Genomic DNA, 15,106 nt, shown 5'->3' on the forward strand with positions numbered 1-15,106 from the left:
CCTCCCACCGCTGGCTGTATATGCGAGGGAAGGCAAAGAAGCGGCTCTGTACCGCCGGGCGGACCGTCTCGTGGTTCCGCGTCTCCCTCCCTCCCTCCCTCTCTCTTTTCTTCCGAGGCCGAAGCGGGGCTCTCCGCGTCCTCCCTCAGAATCCGTCCCGCGGAGTGACCGGAGCCCGCACGGAGAATTCGTTACCCACATGCCTGGGCGCGGAGCGGGAGCGGCGCTGACCCTGGCCGCCCGGTGCCGCTTCCGCGCTCCGTCTGCCTGCTTGGGGCCCTAGCACCACCACCACCACCGGCGGCGGCGGCGGCGGTTCACTCGGGAGTGTATGAAAGCGAGAGCCGGTCTGGGGCCGCGGCCCGACCCTCTGGCCGCCTCCCCCTCCAAGGCCGGGGGTGGCCGGACCGGTCCCGGGGGAAGCGGCGGGTAGCGCTGTGGTGGAGGCGGCAGCGGCTGCTCCGCGGGAAGCGACTCCCGGCCCCACCGCTGCCGCCGCCACTGAGTTTCCCAGAAGCCTTGAGGCGACGAAAGCTTCGGGGACCAGTCCTGGAACGCCAAGCGGTGTCCGCCTCGGAAGCCCCCCGAAGTGGAGGAGCCCCGTTTCCCTCAAACTTGCTGCCTAATCCTGTTGGCCGCTTCCTCCTCCTCCTCCCCCGGCGGGGTGAAGAAGGGTGATCCCGCCAATCTCTCCGCTTGGTCCCAGCTCCGCTTCGTTATCCCCGGAAAGCCGGTTGGACGCCGCCGCCGCTGCTGCTTTAGCTTCCGAAGTGTGCAAGGCGAGTGAAACGGAGAATGAAGTTGTGGGTGGGGAGGGGGTGGAGGGAGGGAGGGAGGGTCGGGGGTGGGGGGCCTAATCTTAGCATCCTGGGGTCTCCAGGCCCGGTAGTTGGGGGATGCACGTGGTGCTTTCCCCCTCCCCACCCTCTTCCCCGGTATCGCCCGAGAAAAGGGATGGGAAGGATGCCGGAGAGAATGGCTGGGCTCTGTCCTGAATGGCTCCTGGTGGGATAGAAAGGGCAGCCGCTGTCCCTTGTTTCATATGCGCCTCACGTTGCAGGACTGTCTGCATGGTCTGCTGCGCTCAGTGACCCACCCTGTTATCTACGGCGGGGGGTTCTCCCTCAGGGTCAGCCCTAAAAGAAAAAAAAAACAGCATTAGTGCGGGGTGGGGGGGAACGGACTTTAAATGCCTTTGTTGAACAACTAATAAGAGAAGAGAAGGGTTTGAGAGGGCCAGTTAAGAAATTCGGACTGTTTTCTTTTTCTTTCCCTAGAAACGAAGTAGTTTTAAGTACACTGACCTCTTGCACCATGGAGGCAATAATTCGCCTACAGGCTGATTAGTGGGTGATGAGAAGTAGTCGGGTTTGGCATTTTACCTTCAATAGCGTAAGCTTTATTTACCCAGAATGGGTTCCCTGTTTGCAATAAAACTAAAGTGTATTTAAATATATTCTGTCTACACAATGGGCAACACCACTTAATGTTAAAACAGTGTGTTATTAAATAAAGTTATCAGCAGTTATAGTGTTCTCATTTTAATTTTGCTTAAAAGTTGGGGATTCCTTATATTTGAGGAATCAAACATTCTGCCTTGAGTCTTGCATTCCTCTATTGCAAAGTTTTAAATTATATTTTAAAGTATATTGCTTCAAAGCCCCATATATTGTTTAAAACAATGAAAATGTGTATAATGCCAACAGGTACATTTGTTGCAGAGTTAGATCTCTATTTACTATAGCCTTATTCACCAGATGCATAGGATATCATTGTGAAAGAAAACCATATTTGTCTATCTGGTTTATTGTATATAAATTGTATGTATAATATACTACCAAATGTAAATGTATATTTCCTAAGATTAAACTCCATGTGTGATGAAGTGAACCTTAGTTATCAAAAATTATCCCATAATACATTTGCTGATCATAAGGTTGACAGAGGACTTGGCTTTTGTTTCAACTAACACGATAATCTTTTGAAAACAGATACCTATGAAGTGTTTGTGTATACTTTTGAATATATGTATAGTATGTGAAAACTCAGGTAATGGAAGGGCCGACAAAAATAAATGTGACTATATATTTACTTCTCACTAATTGCTACTAAATTCAGTGGGAAACTTCTCTGAATAGATTATTTTTTCTGCATAGCATTTTACAATTATACTATTTTCTGTGCACTCATTTAAATGAATTTAAGCATTTACATAAAAACATAGTTTCATTCACATAATTAAATAAGGCCTAGTTTGCTTATCCATGATTTATTAAATCACAATTGTATGAGTTTGTAATACATATGAAAACGTAAAGGGTTTATACAGTATACTGAGTCAAAATAAAACCACATTGGATGGAAGTTGAGTCATGACAACTGGACTTCTTTTTAATTTGAAATATTTCACTTCCTACCCAGTAGTTTCTTCTTTAGTATTACGATGGTAGTTCAAATATAATTTGTTTATAAAAAGCATAGTTTTTAAACTTTATTGAGATAAATTATTAATAGAGAATGGAAAGGGCTTGAGTAAATTTTTTAAAAAATTCTACACAGTCTACACAAAAGTTATTTTTATATATATATTTTCTATTTAGAAAAGTTAAGTCTTAAATTATCCTTACTACAGAAGGAATATATGTAAGAATGAATTGGTTTACTCTGGAGGGAATAATAATAGGTTATGGCCTCTTCTGTCATCTCTTTGTTATACATGTAATCCTAAAAGAGTACCTTAGATAACAAATTTTACTGGATTTAAGAGAACATGCTTCTGAACAAACATTTTTGAATTATGTTTGTGTAATTGCTGGTCTTGCATCAGAAAATAATGGAAATGAGCATACTGTAGTTTTTATAAAGTACATAAATTATTTTTATTGCAGTCTTAATGTTAAAGACTGATAGTGAAATACTTACATATTACCTCCTGGAAACTATGAAATAGATGCTTTCCCCAGATTCTTCTAAATCGTTCTTATTAGTTTTATTTTTTTTACTTGATCTGAATTTGTTCTTGTTTTCAGAGGTTACTTTATCAACAGACTTGCAGCTTGCCTTTTTGATTTCACTATTTCTGAGCAACTATGGATATTGCTTGGCATATCCCTATTTACCTAGGCTGGTTCAAGTAACGATATTAAGTTTTATGAGTTTATCTTAAGAATAAGGGCAAGATTAATTCTTATACTTGTGGCAATTATCCTTTTAACTCTATTATCTCCCCCCCCCATCTGCTCTATATCAGGGGTCTCCAAACTTGGCCGCTTTCAGCCTGGTGGACTTCAACTCCCAGAATTGAAGTCCTCCAGGCTTAAAGCGGCCAAGGTTGGAGACCCCTGCTCTATATGATCTTTCAAACCTCTTAAAACAGATGTTATCTATGATGTTTATCTATGAGTATTGCAGAAGGAAGGAAACTGTCCCTCTCCCATTCACTTATGAATTAGAAATAATAAATGTAAAACATATTTATAATTGACTAGGTAGCTATTGATCAGACTGGCAATCAATTTGAATGCTTGATGTATAAGAATGGGAGAAAATGTGCATTCATATTCACAATATAGAAAATAAGTTATTTGAAATGGAAAGATGCTTCTGAGATGTTTATGTAATGATGTGGACTACTCGTTTAAACAAAGCAAATATCTTGTGTATATAAGTGAGAAATTTGGCAAGTGAAATAGTTTTTGTTACTTCTTATAAGGATCAGGAACTGGTTTTTTTTGGCCACTGGATCTAGTGAGTTCAGAAAAAGACATGAATAAATAGAATAGTGGTATGTATATTCTCATACTTAGATATCTGAAAATTATTTCATGCAGTAAAATTATTTACAGTGTATCTTTTACTATTGGACTATTTACTATCTCTTTAAAGTTCAGAGTACACAGTAAGAAACCTTACATTTTAAAAACTTCATATAATTTATTTCTAAATTGTACTTTTTGTGTACTGTTTGAATCCTTAGGGAGTAATTCTGCTTTAACATGGTTCCATTTTCTGTGATTTTTTTTCGGAATGGTTTTCAGCTTCACTTGAAGTGTATTGAAAGTCCAATTAAAGTATGATATGATTGCTAGCTTGTTATAAATGTTAATTGATGTTGAGGTTATATAGCAAAAATTGCATATCACTATAATTAAAAGCTGTATTATAATAAACATGCACAATAGGACAGAATTCTACTTTTCAGTTAGCCTTTCACAAATTTGTCAGAATGTTTTGATTACAACATACAAATTGTTTTGTTTTTTAACATTGTGTTGAACATATGAAGAATGCTGGATATCTAGTTTCTTAAACGTGGAGTCCTTAGATAATAATACACTTACAAACAATAAATCATATTTTTGTAGATAAAAAGGTTGTAGATAGATTATCAGTGGCTTCAGGTTCTGAAATTGTTTTCATGTTAGTTTACTTTGGGCAGAATCTTTTTATAATATTTTCAAATGATAAATATCCTCTGTTTGTTATAGAGAGACATAAGATCCTAATCTAGCTTTGGTGATAAGCAACTTGAGGGCCTTTACATATAATAGGTAGCATTCAGTTTGATAAATAGTTTATGTGAAAATACTATTCAAAATCATTGGTAGTTCAAACTCAGCAATGATTTTGAGATAAGGAAAAGCTACTTTGAAAAATTGTTACTTGTATAGTAAAAATTAATATGGTGGATCATTTTGCACAATCAATATCTCCAACCTTGTGCCAACCAGATGTGACCGTATAGGATGAGTATTAAGAATGGAATTCTTGACATATCAGGATAATTTCAAAACTGAACAAATTGTCTTAATAAGATTGAAAATGACAACCGTGTTTTCTTATTTAGACAAATGAGACTTAAACAAATATACCAATGGTATCTTTAAGTGTTTCTTACAAGTATACTGCATGTGAACAATTGCAGCCAAGTTTGTATTTCAAAATATTTAATTGACCATTGATAATATTATTGTAGTACAGAGAATGCTTGGTATTTAAAGGTTATATTTTACCATTTTACTTATAGTTTCATTTTGCTGGTTGTTTACCTCTAATAAACTGGAAATGTAATAAAACCTAGATTTTTAAAGAGGCATATTAGTATTTAAAGTTAAATTTTGGAACTAAATTTATGGAACACAATTTACTTCTAATCTACTTAAATATGTTGACTTTAGTTGGGTTTCCTATCTAATTTTGTTCTGCTTTGTAACTAAAGTTCTGCTCAGTCTTGACCTGAATACAGAGCATGACTTTATGTGTGTTGTATTGCAAGTACATATTATTTGTTCTGTTTTAGTCTCCTCACAAAGTATATATTTGTGAAATGATTTAAAATTGTGTTGGTATTTGTTATTAGCTATTTGCTGTTCTGCAGTTTGTTGATTTAGTCTTCTGAATATTTACTGACTTTATTGAATTCTATGTCTCTGGATTGAAATTTAGAGTAGTGAAGTATATTCCATGATAAAGAATTAAAGATATATTTTGTGTATCTACATTTTTAATATGAAATCATTGGCTTCCTAAAAGTTGTTATAAGATGATCCAATCGCTAAGTGCTATTTACCTCATGAACCTTTGCCTTGAATAACTCCTCATCAGTTTCAACTCAGGCAGCTAAAAGTAGGTTGTAAGTTTTTCTTTAGTACTCATCAGCTAGGTATTAAATTTATAGATTTGGATACAATAATACACAGGGAAGTATTGGTCAGTGACTGCGTTTGCACAGTATGCTAAAATAATGAGCATATGTTGTTTTTCTATGTACTATTTGTACCAGTAACAAAATATACTGCTTATTTTAACTTTGTGTGCTGATAACTGAAAATTACAATCTTTGACATGTTAAGCCACAAAACCTGTTCGAAGGGCAATGTATGTTGGAGAGTTAAATTGTAGTATATATGTGTTACAAGCCATGTTTTTAAGCTTAATTTGTCCCTTTGACTGGGCATTGAATATTGTTACTATTATTTACCAGGGTCACATCACACTTTTATATTGCCATACTAATTAGCAGAGTCAAGTCTTAATACACTTCTGGAAAACCTGAGGAGTAGGTGCTTGCCTTCACCTCTGTGGGTAAGATGTTCCAAGTGGCGAAGGCCATACGAGAGAAGGGCCTCCTCGATACCACCAGTCAAGGGCGTTGTTTTACTTGCACTTGCTTCAAGATATATCATAGATATATTTTATTTTTTATTTTATTTTTAAAACATACTTGACTTTCCTAATTTTTTATTTGCTGGAAGGAAAAAAATAGTCAAGATGGCTTTCAGAAAAAAGTTGGAAGTTTCCAAGAACAGCATACAAACTTGAGTTTGGATAAGCCTAGAAAAGAAGTTGACTATATGAAAAGGTGCAAATGTAAAAAAAGACCAGAAACATCAACTATTCAAAGTGAAATTGTTGGAATTTATTTTTGCTTAAAACTGCAGCTTTAAGTATAATAGATATCTATAGAAGAATTAGCATGGTAGATTCAAAGGAGATAAATTATGTGGATGGATAAGAAAAATAGTATGTTGAAATGTAGTTTGTTTTAATAAAGTTTGTTTTAAATAGGTTTTAATCAGTTAAATAAGCTATATATCTTTAAATGGTTTTTATTTTTGTATTCTTGCTTTTTAAAAAAATGGTCTCAAATAGCATTAAGTAACAAAATTGTGTATTTAGATTGTGATAGTGACTTCTTCAAAGCTGGCTAATCATTTTAATGAGAAATATTTTCTAAAATAACAATTGTTATATAAAACTTTAAAGCTAAATTTCTCCTGTAATCACTATCTGCAAATAAGAATGATTGGGGGACATTTAAATAGTTAATCTAAGTTAGTGTAGTACTGTAAGTGCATAAATATTGAGGATTCACAAGACCAGTGCATTGCTGATGGAAACTGCATGAAACTTAAGCTGTCTTCATAGTACCATTAATGCCTTTCCTACTGAAATACTGTCTGTTGCACAGTAATTCAGAATTGCCTTATTTAACTTTAGTTGCTTGCCCATCATTTGTGTGATACCATGTTAACTGTAAGTACAAGTGATTTATTCTTCCCTTCTTTGGTTTAGACCAGGGGTGTCAAACTCGCGGCTCGTGGCCTGGATGCATCATGCATTGGTCATGCCCACCTATGTTTTAGTGAAGAGGAAAAAAGTTGTGATATGTCACATGACGACATGTTGTTGTGAGTTTGACACCCTTGCTTTAGACATTTTGGGAAAAGAGTGCAGAGACAAAAGACAAATAAAAAAAGATAATAAAAATACAAATAGTAAACATCTGTAGTAAAATACCAATAAGTAAAGCAAGGGATCTAAAATGTCATTGAATTTACATTAAGCTGAGATCCTGATTTCAGCTGCCTTCATTTTCCATACACACTCTACAAGCAGCCAAGTTTACAGAATATCATTTCCTGAGATCCATTTGATCCCCAATCCTGATGTCCCTTAGAACAACTTTATTTTGGAAATGGCTTTTCAAAAACAATCCAGTTAACTTTTGCCTGAAAATAAGAATTCTAGCTGCATATTCCATTATCTTTTTCACAAAAAAACATCCACTTGCACATATAAAAAGAGACATGATAAAAATCCTCAACTTACAACCATTTAACACCCATCCAAAGTTATTACAGTGTTGAAAAAAGTGAGTTATGATTGGCTCTCACACTTACGACCATCTCAAGTTCCCTGCAGTCATGTGATCATGATCCAAGTGCTTGGCAACCATCTCCCATTTATGCAAGTGGTAGAATCCCAGGATCATGTGCTAGTTATTTGCATCCTGCCAGTTGGTTTCTGAGTCAATGAGGAAACCGGCAGGGAAGATTCTAAGTCATGGACATGTGATGTTTTGTTTAACAACCTTGGCAGAAAAAACAGAAAATTGGGTATAGTCATGTGATGCCTCACTTAATGACTGAATTTCAAAAGAAACTGGTTCCAATTTTGTCATAAGTTGAAGACTATCTCTATACACAAATTCCTCTCTTTGGTTCCATTGGAAACATCAAAAAAAGATAAAAGGTTGGAGGTAGGAGGAGAGGTTTATATAACTGAAAGGGAACAGAAAAAGAGAAAACTGAAGATGAGGTAAGGGAAGAAATAGCTGCACAAAAGAAGAAATAGTTTAGACCAGGGGTCTCCAACCTTTTGGACCTCAGGGACCACCAAACTCATAATTTTAGATCCCAGGGACCACTAACCGGTTCTGTAGGCATGGGCGTGGCTTGGTGGTCATGTGACTGACTGGGCATGGCTTGTATGTAAATATTATAAATATTTATATATATATTGAGGTTTTTTTTATAAAAAAAGAACAACTTTTATCCAAAATCAGGCAGAGCAGGCAGATTGAGTTGCTCACACAATCACAGGATTCATTCAGAGATGTATCTATCTGCCATTGGCTAGCTCAGTCTCACATAAATTTGCTTGCAAGCAAACTCACAAAATTAACTCACAACACACCAAGCATGTAAATATTGAATTTTTTATAAAAAAAGAGCAACTTTTATCCAAAATCAGGCAAAGCAGGCAGGCAGATTGAGTTGCTCACAGAATCATTCAGTGATCTATCTATCTGGCATTGGCTAGCTCAGTTTCTCAAATTTGCTTGCTGTGAGTCTGCACTGAATTTGCTTGCAAGCAAACCTTCAGTCCTAAGGGAGGTTCGGCTGTGCTTAAAAGCAGAGCCAAAGATCTAAAGACTAGCTAGAAAGCAAATCCAACCATTTCCTGCTTCCTAGCTAATCTAAATCTCATGGCACAGCAGAACAGATGATGGTCGGAAAAAGGAAAAATAGAAATTTAGCAGGCAAGTTTGCCAGGTAAGGAGTGAGTGGGCGGGGAGGGTTCCCACGGGCCATGTGGGTGGTGCAGCCTTGTGTTTCTGCACAGCCTGGATTAATTGCTTTGGGGGAGTGTTTTGGGGGTGAGATTTCTCTGCAGCCCACCAAAATTTTCTCACGGCCCACTAGTGGTCCCCAGCCCACTGGTTGGCGACTGCTGGTTTAGACTATTCTCAAACTTCATGATTAAATGACTTCCCAAAATGATAAACTATTTTTCTGAGCACTGAGTTGAACATTCTTTTCAGTCTGTTTTGATTATAAGAAACAAAAAAGAAACTTAAGAACTGAACGGTGAAAAGTTTAGCTCATTTCATATTTTGAAATAAGGTAACTGAGGCTTTTATCTTCTACTGACACTTGGATTTTGATTTCACCCTGTCAATAGTTTCACTTGTTCTAAAAGCTTGTTGTACAGATTGCACCTCTTTCCCTGAATAGCTGCTGCTGATTATTGTAAGCATTCTAAATCTTGATTTTATAAGTAGTAAAGTCAAAATAAACGCCCCCAAAACATAAATGAAGACTGCTTTCCTTCTTGTAAAACTCACCCATGAATGTTAACACACCCTCACACAAGCCACACAAATTTGGCTTCTCAAAATTTTATTTTACTGGACAATGTCCTTTCCCTCCTCTAATTTTTAATGTTTGTTATTTGGAGTTTAGTGGTTGCCTTTTATACAATTTATAATTTCTGTATTGCTGGCCTCCAATTGATTGACTGATTGGCTAACCATCTTACCATAGGGTACCTCTGTGTGGCTTACAATATTAAAAGGATAAATCTGTATAATAAAATCCTATAAAATTCAACACACAAGACGCAGCCTTAGATAAAAGATAGGGAGGGAGAGAGTAGGATGAGCAGGGGGAGAAATGGGATCTGTATATCAATCTATATATTAATCTGTTTTATTAATCTCTGAAGCCTCTCCTTGGTGCCCCAAGCCAATTGATAGAGCTAGGTCTTTAAGCTCTTGCAGAAGTTCAGGAAGATTTGAACCAACATAATTATCGGGACTAGATCTTCCAAAGGGTGATTTTAGATACAGAAGAAGCATATAAGGGATCCTCTGTCTCATAAACTGTCTTTCGACTATTTGTTCTCTCACACTGTAACCAGAAGATCCAGTCATGCTGTATATACATACCGGTAGTTTGTTAGGTTTGATTTAAATGGGGAGAGCTGTAATCCTTCTGAGAAATATTTAATACAGTATTTGCTTAAGAGAAAGGAATGAAAGCACTTAAGGTTTGTGCTGACATAGGATACTTGTAATAGTAAATCATTGCTGAATATTTAACTATTATTTACCACAATTCTCAAAAAAGCCGTAAACATTTGATACATGCATATGCATCGACATATAATAAGTGGGTTTCTCCATAATTTGGATTTACGTTATTCTGTGCCTGTGATTCCAAAACATTTTCCTTGTTTGGCAATTGAGCCAATGTATTTCTGACATTGCTGTGATGGAATTAAAAATGCTGCAAATCCAGTTTTCTGAAGTTGTAGAGACTGGGCTGTTTTTTTCATTGATGGGAAGCCACTGTAAAGGTTCATGCCAAGACACTATCATGTTATTATTTATAATTATCTTGAGTTCGAAATGCCAACTAGTAAACCCTTCGTGTAATGGGAGAGTGGGATTGCTATTGTCAGCAATTCGTATTTTTTTATGCTCATCTTTTAGTTAGATGAAAGGATTGCTGTGATGATATAAGTTTTGAAGTTGGTTCTGATGACCCAAACACAGATAGAATATGAAAGCAACATATTGTCTAATTTTTTTCTTTCGTAGCCAGTCTAGTATAGCTGTACTATAATAATTATTAGTAAGGATATGTATATTCTTTTGTTGTATTCCTACTATATGACATTCATCATATCAGCATTTGTAAAAGTGTTATACGACCTTAGAAAGAGAAATATCTTGATTTGCAGAGTGGATTGTTGATACAGTATGTGTTCTACACCATATTTATGTTGGCTATTTTTTGATAGATAAGAAAAAAAAGAGGTTTTTCAAGTGATTTAGGCAAAATTTTAGCTTTCCCTAGTTCCATAGATATGTTATGCGTTGAGATTATATTTATGATAAATATTACAAAGAGCAGTTAAGTAGACCTTTTTTTTTACATTTGAACTGAAGTGCAACAAATGACTGGATGACTTGGAGCATTTCTCTGTATTAAGAATCAAATGTATATTTCTGATTGTTTATTATGTCTCATGTAGCATGCCTTCTTTGCCGGCACGAGTGGGATGGGCCAATCCCAGCGGTGTGAGATGGTTTCTCAAATAACCTGGACCCATGCCATGAAAAGCTTTAAAGGTGATCACCAACATCTTAAATTGCTCCCACAGACTTGCATTCGCAGACTATAGACTGGTAACCAATGCAGCTTATAGAGCAGTGGTGTTACAAATGCCATTCTTAGGGCCCTGAAACTGCCTACGCCACCACACTGTGCAACGAGCTGTAGCTTCTGAATGGTCTTCAAGGGTAGCCCCATATAGAGCGCATTACAATAATACAAATATTTTGGATATTTCATTAGCATATGATTATTGGCCTAATTAAAATATTTAATACATGAAAGGAAGAGATGTTTGATAGTTTGGGATGCTACTTTAATCTATTTTAGAATGGACACTTGAAATTTGTAATGCTGAACTTAAAATGAACTGTTAGCCAAGAGATGAAAAAATGCATAAGGAAAGGGAAAATTAGATTTAGAGCAGTTTATGTCTCATCACTCAATATAAAAAAGGGCAACTCTGCTATGTTTCAGTTTCAGTAACGGGAATGAATCCTGTTGACTGTTGCCTCTTGGACTAGTAAACAGACATGTAAAACTTTGTTAAGTACCATCACAGTAGGACTAATGTCTCACTTAAAGTTGTTTCATTCTTTTTATTTTTGTAGACCAGTTTTATATTTTTACATATTTGGGATTAATGTTAAAAGCACAGTACATTCTTAATGTGTAGTGATTGTAAGGAGAGAGTTTGATTTTTAGTTATGAATAAACTGGCAAAAAATAGGGAATTGGTAATGTTTTCAACCTATATAAAAATACTAAGACTTTCAGAGACATTTCTAGACTTTGTGGGAAAGCCAGAAATATTGCAGTTTGATGCATTCTCCAATGCTTCTGATGTTTCATAGACTAACAAAAGGTTGCTTTATTAGTAGCTTTAATGAACAAATCGCTTTATTGGCTTAGGCATACTGGTAGCTTTGTCGGTCCAAACAGCAATGAGTTCTTATTTCAATTCACTATTGTGCTCAAGTAGTGAAGTGATAGCCATTGACCTTCTACTAAAGCACAATAAAAAGTTTTTTTGTGAAGAACAGAAGTATGCAAGGAAAACTGCAATGCCTTCATAGCTTGTGTGTTCAGATAAGCTCAGCATAGAACCTTAAAATATAGCATTAATTGTCTTTTAGTGGACCTGCTTAAAAATTTAACTTCATATTTAATTTTTATTTCATCTATGAATTGTTACTCTTGGATTCAAAACACAATGAAATTTGTATAGCCGAAAAAAATGTTATATACATACATGCATACATACATACATACATATGTACTAAATTAATGTCCTGGATGAAGAATTTTCATAATTTGAAGAAATTATACTGTGAAATTAAATTAAAATGTTGCTATCATGACCAAATGGCTAGAAAGGACTTCAAAAATAGTACAGAGATATTTTTTTCTGAAGATAAGCCATAAATGGCAGGGTACTTCCATAGATCTTTGAAACAGCCATTCACCCAAATAATTAAAGTGCAGAATTAAAAGGTGGTGCATATACACACATTTCAAGTTGCTTAATGTCAATTAACGTTATTACCAAAGATGGTTGTGAATAGATAATAGCCCGCATTTTGTGTCCTATTGATTTTTTATGGGCTAGGTTTCAACCGAGCACTCAGTTGAACTTTGAAATACACATCAGTTGTTAGAAAGGAGGAAGCATAGCAGGGCTCCTTTTCATTTTTCCAAGCCAAACCCTTACACGTTTTAGAACTAGCTGCTTAGGTTGTCCTTTTTCTAAAATAGAGCAGCAGAACCTATTGTGAAAAAGTGGTTGAGGAATTTCTTCTTCACTCCCACCTTTCTTATTTATTGGAATATTCGCCTGTATGAGAATCAGTTAGGATATCTGAAATTCATGTTCAGGAAGTATATCTATTTTTTTACTAGTCTTTAAATCTTATTTTATATTTCTGCATAAATGGGAATGGTTCCATTGAACAGCAGCTTGGTTTAGGGTAATATATTTTCTTCGGTTCTAACTGAAATCAGGTGAGCATTGCTTGGGTGAAGGATTTGTCGATAGCTGCAGAAAAGCAAGTGATAGTAGGCGAAAAGTGATGGAATTTGGAAGTAGAGAAATTAGGTACCAAGGCTTTAGATCAGGGGTGTCAAATTCAATTTCATTGAAGGCTGCATCAGGGTTGTCCTTGACTTCAGGCAGTTGGGGGAGACGTGGCCAGCTCAGTGTCGCCCATGTTGGGGAGGCTTGTGGTGGCCAAAGTGAAAATGGGCTCCTGAGTTGCTGGCTGCGATGGACTCCTGCAGCCTCCTGCCAGTGAAAATAGAGTTTGGCAGGGCTGCTCGCAGCCTTCCTGAGCTCCGTTTTTGCTGGCAGAGGCACCGTGGGTTGGTCTTTCATTGTTTCCAGGGTGGCTCCATGGACCAGATCTAAGCACCCTGTGGGCTAGATCCATCTGGTGGGCCTTGAGTTTGACACCCTGCTTCAGGAATGCAATAGAAAATAAGGCAATAATTAATAATGATTAATGTTTGTTCATTATGGGTTCATTAACTTTGCATTTTGGCTTTTAGTTGGATTTTTGTGTATTAAGGCACAGGAGTACACTAAATGACGTGTGTGTACGTGTGTGTGTATGTGTACATACACACGCACTCACACACACACACATCTTTTGTGGGATAATTCTAGGATTATTGGCATTCTGACCCTAGGAATGAAATGATTCTTTCTGTTCAACAGTGATCCAGAATCTACCAGTTTCTCACAACTGATGGACTTGCTAGGGTTTCAAAGGGAGTTGGGGCTAGTGTTCTGACCAAGGCTTCCTGAGACTGTAATTAAGCACACGCTTAGTTAAAACAACTCTTGTTTTAGTTCAACGCTGGGAAATTATGTTCATTCCCAGCCTGCAATGAGTCCCAAACAGTCCCTCGAGATAAGCACCCATCTTTCTCTCCTTTGAATTGCTGCCAACAACAAAAGTGCCAAATGAAGTATAAAAAAACCAACTGAAGTACAAAGTCCACACAGAGCTTCAAGGTTTAATCTAAACCAGAATGAACGACTTTGTTTCCTACAAAGGTTTCTTCACCTTTGCCTGTCCTTTCTACCTTATGGGAGGGGCAATCACCTCCAAGCCTTACTCTCAAGTCACCTCTTTTGTCTCAGCTGCTCTTTCCTTCTAGCAGGTCTGCACACACACACACACATGTGCTCTGGGAACAGGCTCCCCTTGTTCCTCGGCCTCTTTGCTGCCAGACTGTAGAGGCTGTGGAGTCAGCACCCCACTCCCAGATGGTCCTGGCCTCATCTCTGCATCAGATGCAGGACCCTCGTCCAAGTCCTCTCCAGATTCCTGGACTTGTCCCCGTTCTTCCTCATTACCAGCTGTACAGGCTGCCAGCGAACCACAACAGCTAGTATCTGATGATCATGCAGTCCTCTGGATAGCTTGGCTGCTGCCTAAAATAGGGAGCTGGCTGGAGCCTTGGACAGAATTGTGGGTGTACAACCTGTCTTTTGTCCCATCACTCCCAGTACTCAGTGTGAGGAGTTGAGGGGGTTAAAAAAGATCAAGAGACATCTAAAGCACCGCTGGAGAAAAACAGGACATGTGTCTGATCGGATACAAGTTAGAGCTGCTATTAACACCTATCACATGGTGGGAAGAGCAGTGAAACATCAGTATTTCTCTGCTTTTGTCATGTGCTCAGCATATCACCCTAACCCTTTGGGGGAAGGGCAGCTTAGACGCCTACTTTCAGGACCACATAGAGGAATTTTTTGTGCATCTGGCAGCTAAAATTGTCTGATTTTATTCCCAGTTGGATGTCAAGTCTGCTGAGATGCCAGAGGAGCAAATGACCCAGTTATCTTGGAATAATTTGACCCTGTTGTTCTGAGAAAGCAAACAATGTCAAAGTCCACTCAGGAGGAGATGTGGGTGGGT

The 15,106-nt window shown here is 37.6% G+C and overlaps 1 protein-coding gene across 1 annotated transcript in view; it reads left to right on the forward strand.

Annotated features, from left to right (window-relative positions):
- Nucleotides 1–15,106, forward strand: part of FBXW7 (F-box and WD repeat domain containing 7) — a 121,190-nt gene continuing 106,084 nt past the window's right edge. Inside the window, exon 1 of the mRNA XM_026698147.2 lies at nt 1–779. The gene's annotated coding sequence lies outside the window, so the exon portion shown is untranslated. The remainder of the gene's footprint in view (nt 780–15,106) is intronic.

Source organism: Pseudonaja textilis, chromosome 6 (genome assembly GCF_049901715.1).
Source record: "Pseudonaja textilis isolate UNSWEBS1 chromosome 6, rPseTex1.2, whole genome shotgun sequence".
NCBI classification, from domain to species: Eukaryota; Metazoa; Chordata; class Lepidosauria; order Squamata; family Elapidae; genus Pseudonaja; species Pseudonaja textilis.